The 18083-nt window shown below is 33.7% G+C and overlaps 2 long non-coding RNA genes across 2 annotated transcripts; both read right to left on the bottom strand.

Moving 5' to 3' along the window:
• Nucleotides 1-8442: 8442 nt before the first annotated feature.
• LOC148780274 (uncharacterized) lies at nt 8443-9387 on the bottom strand. The gene is made up of 2 exons (XR_016042312.1): nt 9084-9387; nt 8443-8783 (listed from the first exon to the last, which is right to left on the bottom strand). It is a non-coding gene; the product is annotated as an uncharacterized LOC148780274 (long non-coding RNA).
• A 4039-nt stretch (nt 9388-13426) lies between these two features.
• LOC110008413 (uncharacterized) lies at nt 13427-17815 on the bottom strand. Its single transcript, XR_016042311.1, has 3 exons — nt 17651-17815; nt 14075-16954; nt 13427-13774 (listed from the first exon to the last, which is right to left on the bottom strand). It is a non-coding gene; the product is annotated as an uncharacterized LOC110008413 (long non-coding RNA).
• Nucleotides 17816-18083: the final 268 nt, after the last annotated feature.

Here is an 18083-nt window from a genome sequence, read left to right as displayed (position 1 = left end):
GAGGATCATCCTAACATTGGGTGGTCACGATCATCTCACCATCAATCACAACTGATTTGGAGCTCCTGCCACGTGGACCAATGGTACACATGCATAATTATTGAAATTAATTTGTTTTTTAATATTTGACGGTGGTGGTGAATCCGCATGCGCATTTGCATAGAATCCACGTGAGGTGGGTCCCATGACTCTTAACTCTAGACCCGTGTGAAAAGAAAATTAATTTTATTTCTTTCGAGGATGGGTTTCCATGAGTATTTGTTTACATTATTTTCCCCTAACATTTGTAACATTTACTTGTTCACCCCGTTGGCTACGTCTATGACATCGGCAAGTAAAAATTACTACAATTTATCTGTTATACGGGATGTATCTCTCTTTAAACATCAGTAAAAGATGCCATCGATTTTTTCTCCTAAATTGGATACCGATCACTACCATGATCAATCTCATCTTTCCAACTGTTAAAAAAATTCCTAGAGACCTTAATTCTGAATCTTAAGAACCACATAAACTCTAGTGACCCATAATCAATTTAGACTCAATTTAATTATCACAAAACTCTCTCAAACATATTCCAAGCGCTTCAAGATCTTTCCAATAGTCCAAGAATCACTCAAAATCGACATACCATTGGGAAGTTAGGGCTTTAGGAGTGTCCAAGGGAAAAAATACCAAAATGTCTATGAGTGCGACACGCACATGTCGTGCTCAGGCCGCGTGCCACACGGCGAGTCAGGCAGCTTGATCTGCTAGGCCTGAGGTGGTGAATTTTTGCTTAATTCCTTTTTTTAAAAGGATTTTGAGGCAGTCAAATACAAAATATTCCAAATAATTTGAAATATGCCTTTTTTTTTATTAAATCTAGACCTTTGGATTAAATCAATTATTTTCAACCTTAACATTAGTCAAAATCTAGAAATGCCCCTTTAAGTTCTTAGGAAAACCACATTAAAAAAAAAAAAAAAAAGACAAAAAAAGAAAAAAAAAAAGAAAAAGAAAAAAGAAGGGGCTAAAAATTAGTTAAAAAACTCCCTAGAAAATTATTAGGAAAATCCCAAAAATTCTAGAAATTAAAAAAAATCCTAAATAAATACTAAAACTTCAGGGAAAAACCTCAAAAATCCCAAAAACTCCTAAACTTCGCAATAAACATTTGAAGACCTCAAATCCCAAAAAAAAATTAGGATATCATCTCCCAAGTTTAGAAATAACTAGGGAAATTCATACTTAAGCTCCATAATCCTTTTCTAAGCCCTAGAATTACTAGATCTAGGTAAAATAACCCAAGATCTAGCAACCAAAAGCATTTAAATATGAGATAATTGTATGAGAAGAGTGACTTAATCACAGCCCGAAACTCTAGATTTCTGGTGCTTAAGGTAAGCAATCTCCCTTATTTTCTTTACAAACACTTTGCTTCTATATTTCTCCAAATCAATCCATATAGCTATCTAACCTTTTCATTCATCTTTATCTTTAGGAATAGAAGCCTTAGTCATGTACACACCTTGTGCTCTGATACCAATTACATGGTTTTTGGGAACTCTTAACTTGCGGAACTAGGAATCCTAAATATCGGGACCCACTCAAGATCATGTACATAATTGATTAAATACGAAATAGATGAATATAACTATAAATTGAGTATAAAAAGAAAAACAAAAATACCACAACGACCCAAGATTTATTTGGTTTACCCTGTAGGGCTATGTCCACAACGTCCACAAGAAAAAGCTCACTATCTTAATGAAAAATTATAATTTTTTGTTATAAAGAGATATGCCTCTTAAACATCGGCAAAGGGCATCATCGATCTTTCTTTGTAAACCCGCTTTTCTGACCGGCCAATACCATTGATCGATCTCATCTTTTCAAACTCTATATTGCCACCTGAAAGAGTACCTTGAGAGCAATGATAGATTTTTTCTCTTTAAAAGTGAAAAATTAACAAACTCAAAATCTCATGGGAACGCCGCCTCTTTCTCTCTCTTAGAGACCCATCCCCTTCTTGGAGATATCTTGTCATAAAACCCAAAAGGAAAAAGCTTATCTAAGAATGCAGCTTTATAATGTAGATCTATGGATGTACCTCAAAAATCCACCAGAAAAGGTAGTTTTAATGTTGAAAAACCCTTTGATTGATCATCTTGACATCGAGATGTATGACCATAAAAAATAAAAAGATTTTAAGTCTCAGAATATAGTGCATTTTACAACATATTATCTACACCGTCTATTTTCAAGATTTTTATATGTTTATAGATCTACTTGATTTTAACCATTTTTGAAATTTAAAATTTTATAATTAGATATAAAAATAGATTTTGAGATAATCCTAGGAATATTTACATCAAAATTATATACCTGATAAAATTTAAAGGTGCACCTTATTTCTACATCTATGGATGCTTCTGTATGCAAACTGCACCATTCTAAAAAAAAAAAAAGTATTGCATGTTCTTTGACTCCCTTATATACGTCACTTTCTTACTTAAAAAACAATCATTTTTCTTTTAAAAAAGATAAGTATTTCATCTTCTTTGACTCCTTTATATACATCACTTTCTTACTTAAAAAACAAACATTTTTCTTTTAAAATGAATACATAGATGTGGTAATTTTGACTGTCACCACCTAAGAGTTGTAAATTGGCGAATACCATTGATACATGGGGCATGGAATAAGGATCTTGTCGGTGGTTTTTGCAGAGAGAATGAGGTTTTGGGAGGATTTATTATTTGAACGCATTAGCTCTAACGGGTTGATGTAGAATTTGGTGGAGATTTCTGAGAGCTTCATATTGGAGGGAAGGAGATAAGAGGGAAGGGAGTTGGAGAAGTATGATGAGTGGCAGGTGACTGATTTGAAGAGGCCATAGAGTAGAGAAGTGAGAAAAAGAGAAGGAAATGCACATAATAGGGGATGTTGATTCCATTTTGTACAGCTTTCTGAGGAGAGAGAGAGAGGGGGAGGGGGTGGTAGCTCTGAAAAAAGGAAAAGCAAGATTAAGAAAGATCGAGCAAAAGAAAAGACGGGAGGAGGGGGACAGAACCCTGGTATTTAGCGAGAGAAAAGGCGCATTGATGAAGAGTGAGATGCAGATTTTTGAATGAAGAATTTTGTCTTTTAATAGTAGGCTTAATTTTAACTCATGAGACAGGACCATGGTTTGCTTCAAGAAGTGCCGTTCCATGAGATTGAAGTAGTTGGCAACTCTTTTGAGTGAAATCGTACTGGTAGCAATTCCATTATAGCCTTTACAGGATCACCACAACAGAAAAATATTTGAATAGAGCCCATACATTGATTTACCACAAAATTGAAGGTCAATTCCCCAATTGGAATCTAGCCAGAAATTTCTAATTACTGCAAATTGACTGGAATTTTCTTTCTATGAAGGACTCAATTTTTCATTAATTTACTCGAAGATAACTCGAAATTCGGTCAACAAACTTACAGCCCAATTTGGAAATAAAGCCCAGCACAGTAGGTGAAAAACGACCATACAATCCCCTCAAAGCTTCAGTTTTACGTACCTGAAAATATAGAGGACAGAGTTAGAATTTAGTGGGGTGTTTATAGGTATTGGGAAAGAGAGTGGAGGTTTAGATAATATCCTTAAAAATATATACAGATAATATACTTCCTCTGTTCTTATCTGAATTTGACAACGTTTCCTAAAGAATATTTAAATGAAGGAAATTAAATTGGAATTTTTAAAGAGATTGGGATTTCTCCAAATTTGACTACGTTTCCTAAATAATCTTTAAACGCAGGAGATTAAGTTGGGTTATTTTTTATGAGATTGGGATTTCTTCAAATAATGAAAAATATAGTAAATTTCTTTCGAAACCTATATAAATAGAATAAATAATTTATTATTTTTTAATACGGGAGAAGTAAAAAAAATGTTAATACAAATCAATCATTAATAAAGATCATAAAAGAAATACAATTTACGAATTCAAATAATCTAAAATTCGGGGATTCTAAGAGTACCGTAACATAAAATGCCTAGAGTGCCTAAAGGAAAAGTATTTTGTGAGTTGGCTGACTCACCTATGTTCATGCGGTCTCCCCCCGAAGTATATTTCAAAGATGTATTTTCGATCGAAAATTTTAGGGCAGCATATTTGAAAAATAAATATTTCCAACAATGTAATTTTTTTTTCTTTGTGAATTCCTTTTATTCCATTGTTCATTTAGTGTATGTAACATTTTTTAACGGTTTGATACGGCTTACTCCCAAAACCGTATCCAAACCTAAATGTAGATACGCAGTAACTCTCTATCCCACGTCCCCTCTCTCTGCTCATATCCTATCCAGAATGATCCACTTATTATCTTCTAAAATGTCGTAGTAGCCCCCAATAAAATTGGCGATTTAACGAGAAACGTTATTTTCTTTCACGCGCGTTGGAATTTTACTGTAGATGTCACGTACGAACTTCCATGATGCTCATCTTTTTCTTCACCTTATATTTTTGGGAAAATATCTCTTTGGCTTGTATTTTTGGCTTTCATTTCTCAACAGATCCAATAATTTAAATTATTTCTAGTTGCATAAAATCTATATCTTCTATCTTTCAACTCTTAGATCTTTTGACCATACATTATTGATCTAAACATTTTGTAAAATGACTCTAGTTCTATCTTTCAAAACTAAAATTCTGATGATTTTTTTCTGTAATTCTGGTACCGTCCCTATGGCTACTTTATAACCATCTCCACAACTGTATAACCAAGAGACCATATATCAAAGGCCGTGATCTGTTCCTTATGGCCATTTTCCCTATGGCCTTCTTCACGACTATATAACCAAGAGACCTTAAAAATTTCAAGCACCATCCACCTCAAATAGGCTTATAGATGTTGTGGAGAAATTGAGAAAAAAAAAAGTCGATCAGGAGAGAGAGAATGAACTGAATTGGAATGAAGGTTTGGTGCTAGTTAGTTTGGTATTGAAGAATATTACTCTCTCCTCTTGCCCAAATAACAGAGAGAAAGATTTGTATCGAAGAATATTACTTGCTCCTCTTCCCTAAATAACAAAGAGAGAGGATAAGATGGAGTTTTTAGAGAGAGAGGGGAAAAAAGATAGGGAGTTTTAAAAGAGATAGAGATGGTGTTATTTTATAAAATATTTAGATCAATAATATATGGTTAAATGGGTCTAGAAGGTAGGAAGATAGAATAGATAGAGAGTTTTTGTGGAAGGAAATAGTTTAAATTTTCGAGTCTCTTGATACATGAAAGTAAAAAAATAGAAGCTAAGAAGATATTTTTCCTATATTTTTTTCCTTAAATAAGCCCATATAAAATTTGAATTTCCACTCAAATCCAAATCTTTAAAATTCCACCATCCACGCGAATGGGTAAGATCTTGAGAGAGAGTAAACCAAAGTGGGAGCAGGATTCCCACAAATACATCTCATAAGAAATCTTTCCCCCAATGAAAAACACACCATAAGAGAAGAAAAAGACCCGGCTCTCTCTTTTGTCTCTCTTTAGATCTAACAGGAAGCTAAAAGCCGTATTCTTTCTCTAAAAGGAAGAGAAAGGAAGCGAAATTTTGTCTATCTTTATTGCAAAAGCATATATTCAAAACAATTATTGACTACATTTAGAGATGATGTTGAGAAGGATGAGTGGCAAAGCAAGAAAAGATAGAATTCAAAATGAATACATTCGGGATAATTTAGGTATGACATCAATAGGCGATAAGATGTGAGAGAGTAGATGGACTCGATATGTGTTGCATACATCTAGTACATCACATGTTAGGAGATTCGAGTTAGATGGAAGGTTAGAAAAACAGCAAGGCATATGCCCAAACTGATATGGTTAAAAGTACTCTTAGGTGGAAGGCTAAAAAATAGGCAAAAGATATGCCCAAAATGATATGGTTAAAAGTACTAAGAAAAGGGCGCGAGATAAGACCTCTTGGTTCCGGTTAACCCCCAAGGGTGCTAGTGGTAGGTTTTACCCCCATCCCCCAAAATGTCGGAACAAAAAACCAACCGGCTAGTACTAGAACCAACTGGATTTCTGCTAACCGGACCAGTTTTTGATAAATCAAGTGTAATAACATCAATAACGGCCGTTTTGAAATACATGACCGTTATTTAAAATAGTCGACCATTATTTGGAATAGAAACATGTGAATTACTTCTTTTTTTTTTGCTTTTTTTATTCATTTTTCTACCATATTTTGGCATTTTTCAGTGTATTATTGATGTGAATCATTATGTTGTATCAATAAAACAATGCTTTTGGAATCAAACATCCATAAGAGCAGAGTTTCAATCGATCAAAATGGCGTTTTTTCTTGGTTTTTGAAAATTTTTCCATTTCTTCAATTAAATATTTACTACCAAGTCATTTTTTATGAAATTTGGAGCGTTTGATATAAATCTAACCCTCTATTATATCTGTATTTCAATTTGTTCGACCTACATAAGATTGTGGGTCGATTTTGGCTTGAAAAGCTGTTGCTGAAAAAACCTAAGTTCGATCCAAAATCGAAATTTTTTTTATCAATTTATTGTTTGTTTTGGATCAAATTAAGTTGTGGTTTTTTATCATCAAGGCTTCATCTCTCAAATAAAATATCTATGTTTATTTACGATTGAGTAATTTTGTTTACATGAATTTTTTCTTGCTCGATGCAATGAAAATTTTCAACATCTAAAATTTCAACTATTTTTTGAATTAAATATTCAATACCGAATCATTTTTTATGAAATTTGATTCGTTTGAAAGATGATTGAAGCCTCACAATACATGTGTGTTGATTTGTTCAATTATTAGAATATTGAAGGTTGTTTTTCGCTCAAAACGTTGCACGATTTTAAGACTTTTGAGAGATAATTTTTTCTTTAAAAAATTTATTTTTCTTAATAAAATTATATCTTTTGATGAATAAGGGAGTATGTGTTTTTTCTATTTTTTATTGTCTTCTTGTTTTAATGTAATGTTATATCTTTTTTCTAAAAATAAACTTATTTTGCTTAATAAAATTTGTTATTTATTTTTTTTCTTTTAATGTTTTATTTTTATTTTTAAAATTGTAGTATCTTTTATCTCTTTTTAAATTGTGTGATTATAACATTTAGACATGCGTAAAAAAATTTTCTTATTATTTTTATTTACTTGTAATAATCCAACATGTTCCCTTTTTTTTTTTTTTCGTGATGAATGCTATGGTTTGTTTATCTTGATCTTCCTCTATTTTAGCCTATTTAATTATAGTTAAGGTTTTCTACTATTTTTGTAATATATCTTTTTGATGGGTGGCTTAGATAAAAATAGAAAATCATAGAATAATGCAAATAGGACATTTTGATAACTATATAATATTTACCTTTTGTACTGATTAAAAAAAAAACATTCCCTTGTACCTTGTGTGATTTTAATCATTGAAATAATTTTTGAAAATAAAAACTCCTTTTGTTGAATTAATGTCAAATTCTAAATTGTCTTGCATATCTATATAGTATATTAATTTATATAAGAAGTTGTTTTTTTTTTTTTTTAAGATAAATCTAAGTAATAATATAATATAGACTTTAATCTATATTTTTTCATTTTTTGAATGTTTGTTTTTGGGTTTTTGAACTTTTGTTTTTTCATAAAAAGTTTATGCCAGACCTAACCGGCCAGTTAGCCAAGTTCCGATCTAACTGCTTTCAACTCCACGTCTAGTTAATTGTTTCGTTTTGATTTTTTGACACGGACAATAACTTATTGTGTCACTAAGGGTACGTGTTTTAATAGAGCAAAATAAACTCCATGTCTAGTTCCACGGACGATGACTTACGGTCTCACTAACGGTACGTCCTTTAAAAGAGGAAAATGACGGATCAATATGTAACGGACTTCAATTAGTTGAAAAAAAGTTCTAATAATGATGTGATGATTTTTTGAAACTAAGTTTTAGGGTATAAGCTCGGCTATAAATAAGGATTGTTAGAGTGATTTGATCGGAATTTTTTTTTTTTCATATCTATGATTTATGCCTCTACGTTATCTGGTATCAAAGCAATCTCGTTCTTAAAGCAACCCAGATGCTGCAACTTTATATGATGGCTGCTAGAGAAGCCCGAGTAGGCCAAGGTGTGGTGGTGGTTCAGGACCTACACGTGAGGATTCAAGTAGATCCTTGGTTTTTCTTCGTTTCTTTCTTATGGTTTTCGCGATTCCTCGTTATTTAGGGAGAATCGACTTGTTTTTTTGATAGAGTCTAGAGATTTTGTAGAAGTTGGTCCGATTTTGAATTTCATAAAAGGAATTGAAACGATCTAACCGATTTTGATCCGGAGTAGCGGCTTCTTTGACCCCAGTCATAAGTGCCATGAATACATGCAACTGATAAAATACCAATAAAAAATAAACAATAAAAAGGAAAAAGAAAATTGCATCCCATAAACGATTGCAAAAGATGCAAAAATCCTCAATTCCACAAAGTGATTAAAATGAGAAATAACCCCATGAACATAATAGAGATTCCCTTAAGATCAAAGAGCTAAGGGGACCAACCCCAGAAAAAAATATTTTCTACATTGTAAAAATGGCTTAATCTAGAATTTAGGTGATGGGGGTTCGGCGAGGAGGTGGAGGTGGACGTAAACGAAATTGAGGCGGTGTAATGACAGTTCTCGGTGGGTTAGATTGGGGACTCGGACGGCTAGATTGGGAACTCGGACGGCTTCTTGGAGGGCTACGAGCACGCTGAAGGATAACCACCTCACGTGTATTGTATTCATTTTGAATTTGATCTCCTGCAATAGTTAAAAGCAGTGATTTAAAATTCATCGATCCAACTCAGACTCTACCCAAGTTAGTGAACCCTATCATAGAGCAGATTATCGACTCGGGAGGAAAGACCTTGGGAACTCGTCAAGTCTCGCCGGTTCCCAAGTTTTTTCCTTGTTTATTTTTTTCTCAAGATGCAGGTTGGGAAGTGAGTTCCTCGTTTAAAACACTGTTTAGAAGAGAGTAAATTTTCACTAACAAAAATTAAAAATTTGTAAATCAAGATCATGAATGGTATTACTACATTTAATAGAAAGTATTCTTACCAAATTGTGGAGGAGCTTGCTCATAAATATGCCTTGACCCCATAACAGGAAGTAGTAAAGCACACAGAAGGAAGGCTAAAATAGCATTCAACAAACCCTGCATTGTTCGTGGGTTTGGCAGTTCAGAAGAAACCTTATTTCTCTCACTCTCGCCTCGCCCTTGTTTTATCTCAATGTGTATCTCTCTTTCTCTCTTTCTATGCCTTTCATACTCAAATATATAACTTGCGCATTTACTTCCAACTTAAATTTGGGTTGGAACCATGGTGTGTAATTTCCTGAATAAAGAACCAAAAAGGTTGGTCTAGAATGACAGACAAGTTAGGCAGCTTTAGTGGCCAAAGAGTAGCGGTTTGTTGACCCAAAAGTCTTAAGAGAAAATCACCTATACTTCTCTTCTCGAAATTTTCATTGACCCAAAAGTCTTGAGAGAAAATCACCTACAGTTCCCTCTAAATTTTTCTCGAAATTTTCAATCTCGTTGGCCCAAAAGTCTCGAGAGAAAATCACCTACACTTTTCTCCTCGAAATTTTCATCCTAACAAACTTTTGCGTTCACCAAAATCTTTAGTACTTGCTCAAATTTATGGTTGGTGCAGCTGGATGGACCGTGACCCGATGCATTGATTGGTCTGATAAACATTAAAAATCAATTTAATAAAAAATTGGTCAAAATCAGTTGACCGATGCCTTGATTGGTTTGATAAATATTAAAAATAAATTTAATAAAAAATTGATCAAAATCAGTGCTTTCGATTTTGACAGATTATACAGTTTAATCATCGAAACAAAATGGGTAACATCTTATTTTTTTTGGTATATAACATATTTTCAAACTATTACTCTTTTTTGTTTTGTTACTATTTTTAAAATCCAATTATATCGTTTCGACCGGCGGTCGTACCAAATTTATTTGGACTAGAACCCACATCAGTTTGATGACGGGTCATATCTTGATAACCGTGGTTTGAACCCTTTGTGGTTTGAAATCTTTTTTTGCTTGTTTGTGCCCCCGAATATGAAATTTGGATCCACACTAGTAGATAATTTGCATGCTTGAAATATATAGGTTACAGAAAATATGTAACACAATTAATGTTCAAAACTTGCCTTGACTTGGTTCCGGGCCTTGCCTGAGCCACGTAAGTCTGGCATGTACGGATGGACTGCCAGTATTGTATGGGGCCAAAACAAAGCTTAAAAAATTAAAAATAAAACATTAAAAAGCGTACTGAACTAAAAACAAAATTAAAAGTCAATAAGATAAAAAATATGAATTTAAAAAATAATTGATAGTTGAAGACATTTTAGAGAAATCGGGTGATATAAAAATAACGCATATGAGGAGAAAAACAAACAAATCATTGTAAAAGCATCACAATCCTATGTACATTAATTTTACAAATAATAAAAAAATTTAGGATTTTTTGTGGATAATTTTCTCGAGTGCTGGGCTTCGCCAAGGAATCAAGCCAAGTTTTCAATCGTTGTACATAAAAGATTATTTTTAGGGCGTAAATCAATTTCTACTTTTCGTGAGCCCTCATTTTTAAAAGTTGAAATGATCAACTAAAGCAACGGCATAATGGAATAAAAAGCAGTTGTTGTAACCTTCTTGTGGCAGCTTCGAAGTTTCAAAGTTGTCCTCTTGACCCAAACATCCTCTCTCTCTCTCTCTCTCTCTCTATCCAAGAGCCACCGTTGTACTTTTATGACCCGGTCATCGTCGTTCTTCGCTTGAAGCAAAAATCCAACAACTCTCTCTTTTATTATTGGAATAAGTTGGAATAAGTACTCAGTAGGCTGGCAACAGGGTCACGCCTCACCTGGGCAGGGCCAGGCCCGACCCGGCCTTGCTTCCCTAAGGGTTGGCCTAGGCAAAATAGAGCTAGGGCTTCAAATGTCGGTACAAGTATTTACAAAAGCAAAAAGCTTCCCATACAATATAAAACTTATATATTTCTCCTTATCCTACCGTCCATTTTAAATGGATGGTTAAGATTGCCCCAATCGTAATGTCACATCTCTACACTATTTTATTTTAAATTTTTTTTTTCTATAAACTATTTTGACACCAAATTCTGTATGTCCAATCCTCTATTAAACTCACAGTAGCGAAAAATATAAAAACAAGATTTCTAATAAAATAAAATGACCAAAATACCCCTGAAAGTTTTAAGGGGTTGGTTATTATATTTTATCTAAAAATTATTTTTAATATTTTTTTATAGGTGCTCTCCAATGAGAAAATAGCACGTACCAAATTTCATATTCATACAATTTATATAAAAAAAAAACTAAAAATAAAATACTTTGAGATGACGGATCTAAGATCAAACGGTGAGTGGCTCTCTTGATCAAAATTGGATGGCTGGATGGTAGGGGTAGTATAGATCTTCTATGCTGTAGGAGAAATATAGAAACCTTTCCCAAAGAAATAAGCCAATAGGAAAAAATGGATCTAGAAACAAAGCAAGGAACAATTTATTGTTGCAAATTATTACCAAATATAGCAGATAAAAGGCATTAACACATAGATTACCATCTTAAAAACTATTTATTCCCATTTTATCTCCTCTCAGCTGTGGCACAAGAAAGGAAACCTTAAATTATTGTTGGTCTTAAGTGCAATAACATTCCCTGGTAAACATATTTCTCATAAAAATTTCATCCAAAATCAAGCTTTATTATGTAAGAATAGTAGTATAGAACTGAGATGAATTGCGTCTCTTGTTTCAAGTGCACATCAGCCATCAAAATGAAGGATCTATGGCTAACTATCCGATATCCCCTCTAGCTGGACCATTTGGTCGGGGAGAAGGAGGCTTATAACCATCTCTCATTACCCTTCGGTGCATCCATTAAAAATAAATATAAAACATTAAAAGAAAAAAAGAAATAACAAATTTTATTAAGCAAAATAAGTTTATTTTTAGAAAAAATATATAACATTACATTAAAAAAAGAAGACAATAAAAAATAGAAAAAACGCATACTCCCTTATTCATCAAAAGATATAATTTTATGAATTAATGGAATCCAATGATGGATCTAAATTTCCATGATGTTACCCTTTGTCTTTGTTACACTTCTATTTTTTTTTAATATCATGTTTAATTCCCCAATCGGTTAATTCATTCTCAAAACATCCTCGTGTCTTTGCTGCTTACAAGGTTTTATAATTTCCATGATGAATCTAAATCAATTTCCAATACTAGCTGTAAAATTTGAAACTAAAAAAATGGTATAAATCTAGGAAAACTAATAAACGGTCTAAATAATTCATTACAATATACACAATTTTTAGAGCGTAAAATTCTAATTTTTTTCACAACTAATATGTTCTAGATGAGATGATCAACATAAAGGTTTTTTGATGCTTGAATTGTAATTTTCGATGAATTATGAAATGAGGCTTTACTTGTTTTGATAGGGCACCATTTTCCGTATAAATAAGTATCACATCTCATTGTCAAAGGCCATGGTTTTCTAGGGGCCGCAGCTTTATGAAGTTTTTTAAAGCCCCGCCACCCACTTCCACTTAAAAATGCAATTCTACCATTAGAATCGTGTGTAATCTCTTGCAGCTCTATTTATGACTTTGATGGTAGAATTTAAAGCTTTAGTATTCTTATCAATTTGATAAATCTATGAATACTTGAAATGCAGTACAAAAATATGTTATAAAATAGATAATTTTATGATTTAAATATTATTTCTTTCATATCCAGGATTGTCGAGATGAAGATGAAGAACCATTTTCTAATATTTTACGATGTTTGAGGCACGATATATAATGCAGATCCTTTGAAAATAATTTATCCCCCATGAGTTAGAGCAACCCAGATCCTAAGTTTTAGGGTATAAGCTCGGCTATAAATAAGGATTGTTAGAGTGATTTGATTTTTTTTTCATATCTATGATTTATGCCTCTACGTTATTTGGTATCAAAGCAATCTCGTTCTTAAAGCAACCCAGATGCTGCAACTTTATATGATGGCTGCTAGAGAAGCCCGAGTAGGCCAAGGTGTGGTGGTGGTTCAGGACCTACACGTGAGGATTCAAGTAGATCCTTGGTTTTTCTTCGTTTCTTTCTTATGGTTTTCGCGATTCCTCGTTATTTAGGGAGAATCGACTGGTTTTTCTGATAGAGTCTAGAGATTTTGTAGAAGTTGGTCCGATTTTGAATTTCATAAAAGGAATTGAAACGATCTAACCGATTTTGATCCGGAGTAGCGGCTTCTTTGACCCCAGTCATAAGTGCCATGAATACATGCAACTGATAAAATACCAATAAAAAATAAACAATAAAAAGAAAAAAGAAAATTGCATCCCATAAACGATTGCAAAAGATGCAAAAATCCTCAATTCCACAAAGTGATTAAAATGAGAAATAACCCCATGAACATAATAGAGATTCCCTTAAGATCAAAGAGCTAAGGGGACCAACCCCAGAAAAAAATATTTTCTACATTGTAAAAATGGCTTAATCTAGAATTTAGGTGATGGGGTTCGGCGAGGAGGTGGAGGTGGCCGTAAACGAAATTGAGGCGGTGTAATGACAGTTCTCGGTGGGTTAGATTGGGGACTCGGACGGCTAGATTGGGAACTCGGACGGCTTCTTGGAGGGCTACGAGCACGCTGAAGGATAACCACCTCACGTGTATTGTATTCATTTTGAATTTGATCTCCTGCAATAGTTAAAAGCAGTGATTTAAAATTCATCGATCCAACTCAGACTCTACCCAAGTTAGTGAGCCCTATCACAGAGCAGATTATCGACTCGGGAGGAAAGACCTTGGGAACTCGTCAAATCTCGCCGGTTCCCAAGTTTTTTCCTTGTTTATTTTTTTCTCAAGATGCAGGTTGGGAAGTGAGTTCCTCGTTTAAAACACTGTTTAGAAGAGAGAAAATTTTCACTAACAAAAATTAAAAATTTGTAAATCAAGATCATGAATGGTATTACAACATTTAATAGAAAGTATTCTTACCAAATTGTGGAGGAGCTTGCTCATAAATATGCCTTGACGCCATAACAGGAAGTAGTAAAGCACACAGAAGGAAGGCTAAAATAGCATTCAACAAACCCTGCATTGTTTGTGGGTTTGGCAGTTCAGAAGAAACCTTATTTCTCTCAATATAACACGCACTCTCTCGCCTCGCCCTACTTTTATCTCAATGTGTATCTCTCTTTCTCTCTCTCTTTGCCTTTCATACTCAAATATATAACTTGCGCATTTACTTCCAACTTAAATTTGGGTTGGAACCATGCTGTGTAATTTCCTGAATAAAGAACCAAAAAGGTTGGTCTAGAATGACGGACCAGTTAGGCAGCTTTAGTGGCCAAAAAGTAGTGGTTTGTTGACCCAAAAGTCTTAAGAGAAAATCACCTATCGTTCTCTTCTCGAAATTTTCATTGACCCAAAAGTCTTGAGAGAAAATCACCTATACTTCCCTCCAAATTTTTCTCGAAATTTTCATCCTTGTTGGCCCAAAAGTCTCGAGAGAAAGTCACCTACACTTCCTTCCTCGAAATTTTCATCCTAAGAAACTTCTGCGTTCACGAAAATCTTTAGTACTTGCTCAAATTTAACCATAGCCGTCTTCATCAGATCAATGCTTGTTGGTGCAGCTGGATGGACCGTTGACGGATGCTTTGATTGGTCTGATAAATATTAAAAATAAATTTAATAAAAAATTGATCAAAATTAATGCTCGGTCGATTTTTGACAGATCCTGCAGTTTAATCATCGAAACCAAGTGGGCAACATTTTATTTTTTTTAATATATAACATATTTTCAAACTGTTATTTTTTTTTATTTTGTTACTATTTTAAAAATCCAATCATATCGTTTCGACGGGCGGTCGTACCAAATTTACTTGGACTAGAACCCACATCAGTTTGATGACGGGTCATATCTTGATAACTGTGGTTTGAACCCCTTTGTGGTTTGAAATCTTTTTTTGTTTGTTTGTGGCCCCGAATATGAAATTTGGATCCACACTAGTAGATAATTGCATGCCTGAAATATATAGGTTATAGAAAATATGCAACACAATTAATGTTCAAAACTTGCCTTGAGCTTGGTTCCGGGCCTTGCCTGAGCCACGTAACTCTGGCATGTACGGATGGACTGCCAGTATAGTATTGTATGGGGCCAAAACAAAGCTTAAAAAATTAAAAATAAAACATTAAAAAGCATACTGAACTAAAAACAAAATTAAAAGTCAATAAGATAAAAAATATGAATTTAAAAAATAATTGATAGTTGAAGACATTTTAAAAAAATCGGGTGATATAAAAATAACGCATATGAGGAGAAAAACAAACAAATCATTGTAAAAGCATCACAATCCTATGTACATTAATTTTACAAATAATAAAAAAATTTAGGATTTTTTGTGGATAATTTTCTCGAGTTCTGGGCTTCGCCAAGGAATCAAGCCAAGTTTTCAATCGTTGTACATAAAAGATTTATTTTTGGGGCGTAAATCAATTTCTACTTTTCGTGAGCCCTCATTTTCAAAAGTCCAAATGATCAACTAAAGAAAGCAGTTGTTGCAACCTTCTTGTTGCAGCTTCGAAGTTTCTTTTCCTAATCCATACACGATTCCATAATGAAAAGGACCGCACTGACCCAAAATTCAAAGTTGTTGTCCTCTTGACCCAAACATCCTCTCTCTCTCTCTCTCTCTCTATCCAAGAGCCACCTTTGTACTTTTATGACCCGGTCATCATCGTTCTTCGCTTGAGCCAAAAATCCAACAACTCTCTCTTTTATTATTGGAATAAGTTGGAATAAGTACTCAGTAGGCTGGCAACAGGGTCACGCCTCACCTGGGCAGGGCCAGGCCCGACCCGGCCATGCTTCCCTAAGGGTTGGCCTAGGCAAAATAGAGCTAGGGCTTGAAATGTCGGTACAAGTATTTACGAAAGCAAATAGCTTTCCACACAATATAAAACTTATATACTTCTCCTTATCCTACCGTCCATCTTAAATGGAGGGTTAAGATTGCCCCAATCGTAATGTCACATCTCTACACTGTTTTATTTTTAATTTTTTTTTTCTATAAACTATTTTGACACCAAATTCTGTATGTCCAATCCTCTATTAAACTCACAGTAGCGAAAAATATAAAAACAAGATTTCCAATAAAATAAAATAACCAAAATACCCCTGAAAGTTTTAAGGGGTTGGTTATTATATTTTATCTAAAAATTATTTTTAATATTTTTTTATAGGTGCTCTCCAATGAGAAAATAGCACGTACCAAATTTCATATTCATACAATTTATATAAAAAAAAAACTAAAAATAAAATACTTTGAGATGACGGATCTAAGATCAAACGGTGAGTGGCTCTCTTGATCAAAATTGGATGGTTGGATGGTAGGGGAAGTATAGATCTTCTATGCTGTAGGAAAAAAATAGAAACCTTTCCCAAAGAAATAAGCCAATAGGAAAAAATGGATCCAGAAACAAAGCAAGGAACAATTTATTGTTGCAAATTATTACCAAATATAGCAGATAAAAGGCATTAATACATAGATTACCATCTTAAAAACTATTTATTCCCATTTTATCTCCTCTCAGCCGTGGCACAAGAAAGGAAACCTTAAATTATTGTTGGTCTTATGTGCAATAACATTCCCTGGTAAACATATTTCTCATACAAGCTTTATTATGTAAGAATAGTAGTATAGAACTGAGATGGATTGCGTCCCTTGTTTCAAGTGCACATCAGCCATCAAAATGAAGGATCTATGGCTAACTATCCGATATGCCCTCTAGCTGGACCATTTGGTCGGGGAGAAGGAGGCTTATAACCATCTCTCATTACCCTTCGGTGCATCATGGTTTGCACATTTCCTGCAAATCCAAGTAACCCAAGAGAGAATCAAGCCAAAAAGGTTGTATGCTCCCGAGGGTAAAAACCCTAAAATTTCAGGGTTGTAACCTCCTCGACCAACCACAAAGAAAAAAAGATAAAGGGCCATTGTTTGATGTGGCAGAGGGGACCAAATGCATGTAACCGCAAAAAAGGGAATTCAACAAAAAAAAAAAAAAAAAAAAATAGTTCGAAGTTTTTCTTAAAAAATACTAATTCTAAACTATAAAATTTATTTAGTTTCCAAATGAATAATCTCCAAGATAGATATTGTAGATCCTTAAAGTATTTGCTTCAAAATCTATGTCAAAAACTTATTAAGGAGAGAGGATGCATTTCTATAGATGAGTAAGTGGACTCATTAAAACCAGGAACAAAGAAATATAGGTATATACTCTACATGTGCTTGAAAATATAGCATATTAAAATTGATCAAAGGCTGTCTAATTCTTGGATGCCTAGATTAAGTGTTTTGAGGCGTGAAACCTTTTTTTTTTTTTTAACAATACTCGTGTAGTGATTTTAAAGTGGATCCCAAACTCCCTAATAGGTCTTTTACTCGAAGGCGCCGTTTTGAAAACTAGGTTAAAACTCCAACAATTGTTTCATTTTATTTGATAAAAGTGAAGAGAAAATAAAAAGAATAATAAAAAAATGAAATCAGGTGAAAAAGTTACCATGACTTTTTGATTCAACAAGAGAACCTGTGGCGCACAAAAGGAAGAATAAAGCGAAACATAAACTCATGAGGAAAGCAAAACATGAACTTCTTTTCACAACCCTTGCCATCTTCTCTATGCAAACTTTGAACTTTTTGAAGGTCTATATATGTGTACGCTCAAAAGAGGGGCCAATACATTAAATGGCCATTCATTAAGTATGAATTGAAAAAAGTGAGCGTTGAATTGAAAGAAGTAACAATTTTAGATTTGACTATGTTTATAATTTGAATGGAGAAAGAGAGAGAGAGATTCAAACTTGAATGGAGTTTCTTAAAGCAAAGAAGCACATTTTGTTTTAAGTGAAGATTGAGAATGTGGTGTGTATTATTTTTCCCAATAAAGAATGGGTTGGGCCTGGTCAAAAGATGAGAGGACACGGTTTCCATGC

Source organism: Amborella trichopoda, chromosome 10, assembly GCF_054954075.1.
Source record: "Amborella trichopoda isolate Santa Cruz 75 chromosome 10, AtrichopodaSantaCruz75HAP2 v2.0, whole genome shotgun sequence".
NCBI lineage: Eukaryota > Viridiplantae > Streptophyta > Magnoliopsida > Amborellales > Amborellaceae > Amborella > Amborella trichopoda.
Note: the sequence above shows the minus strand (reverse complement) of the source record. Positions and strands in the feature narration are given on the sequence as shown.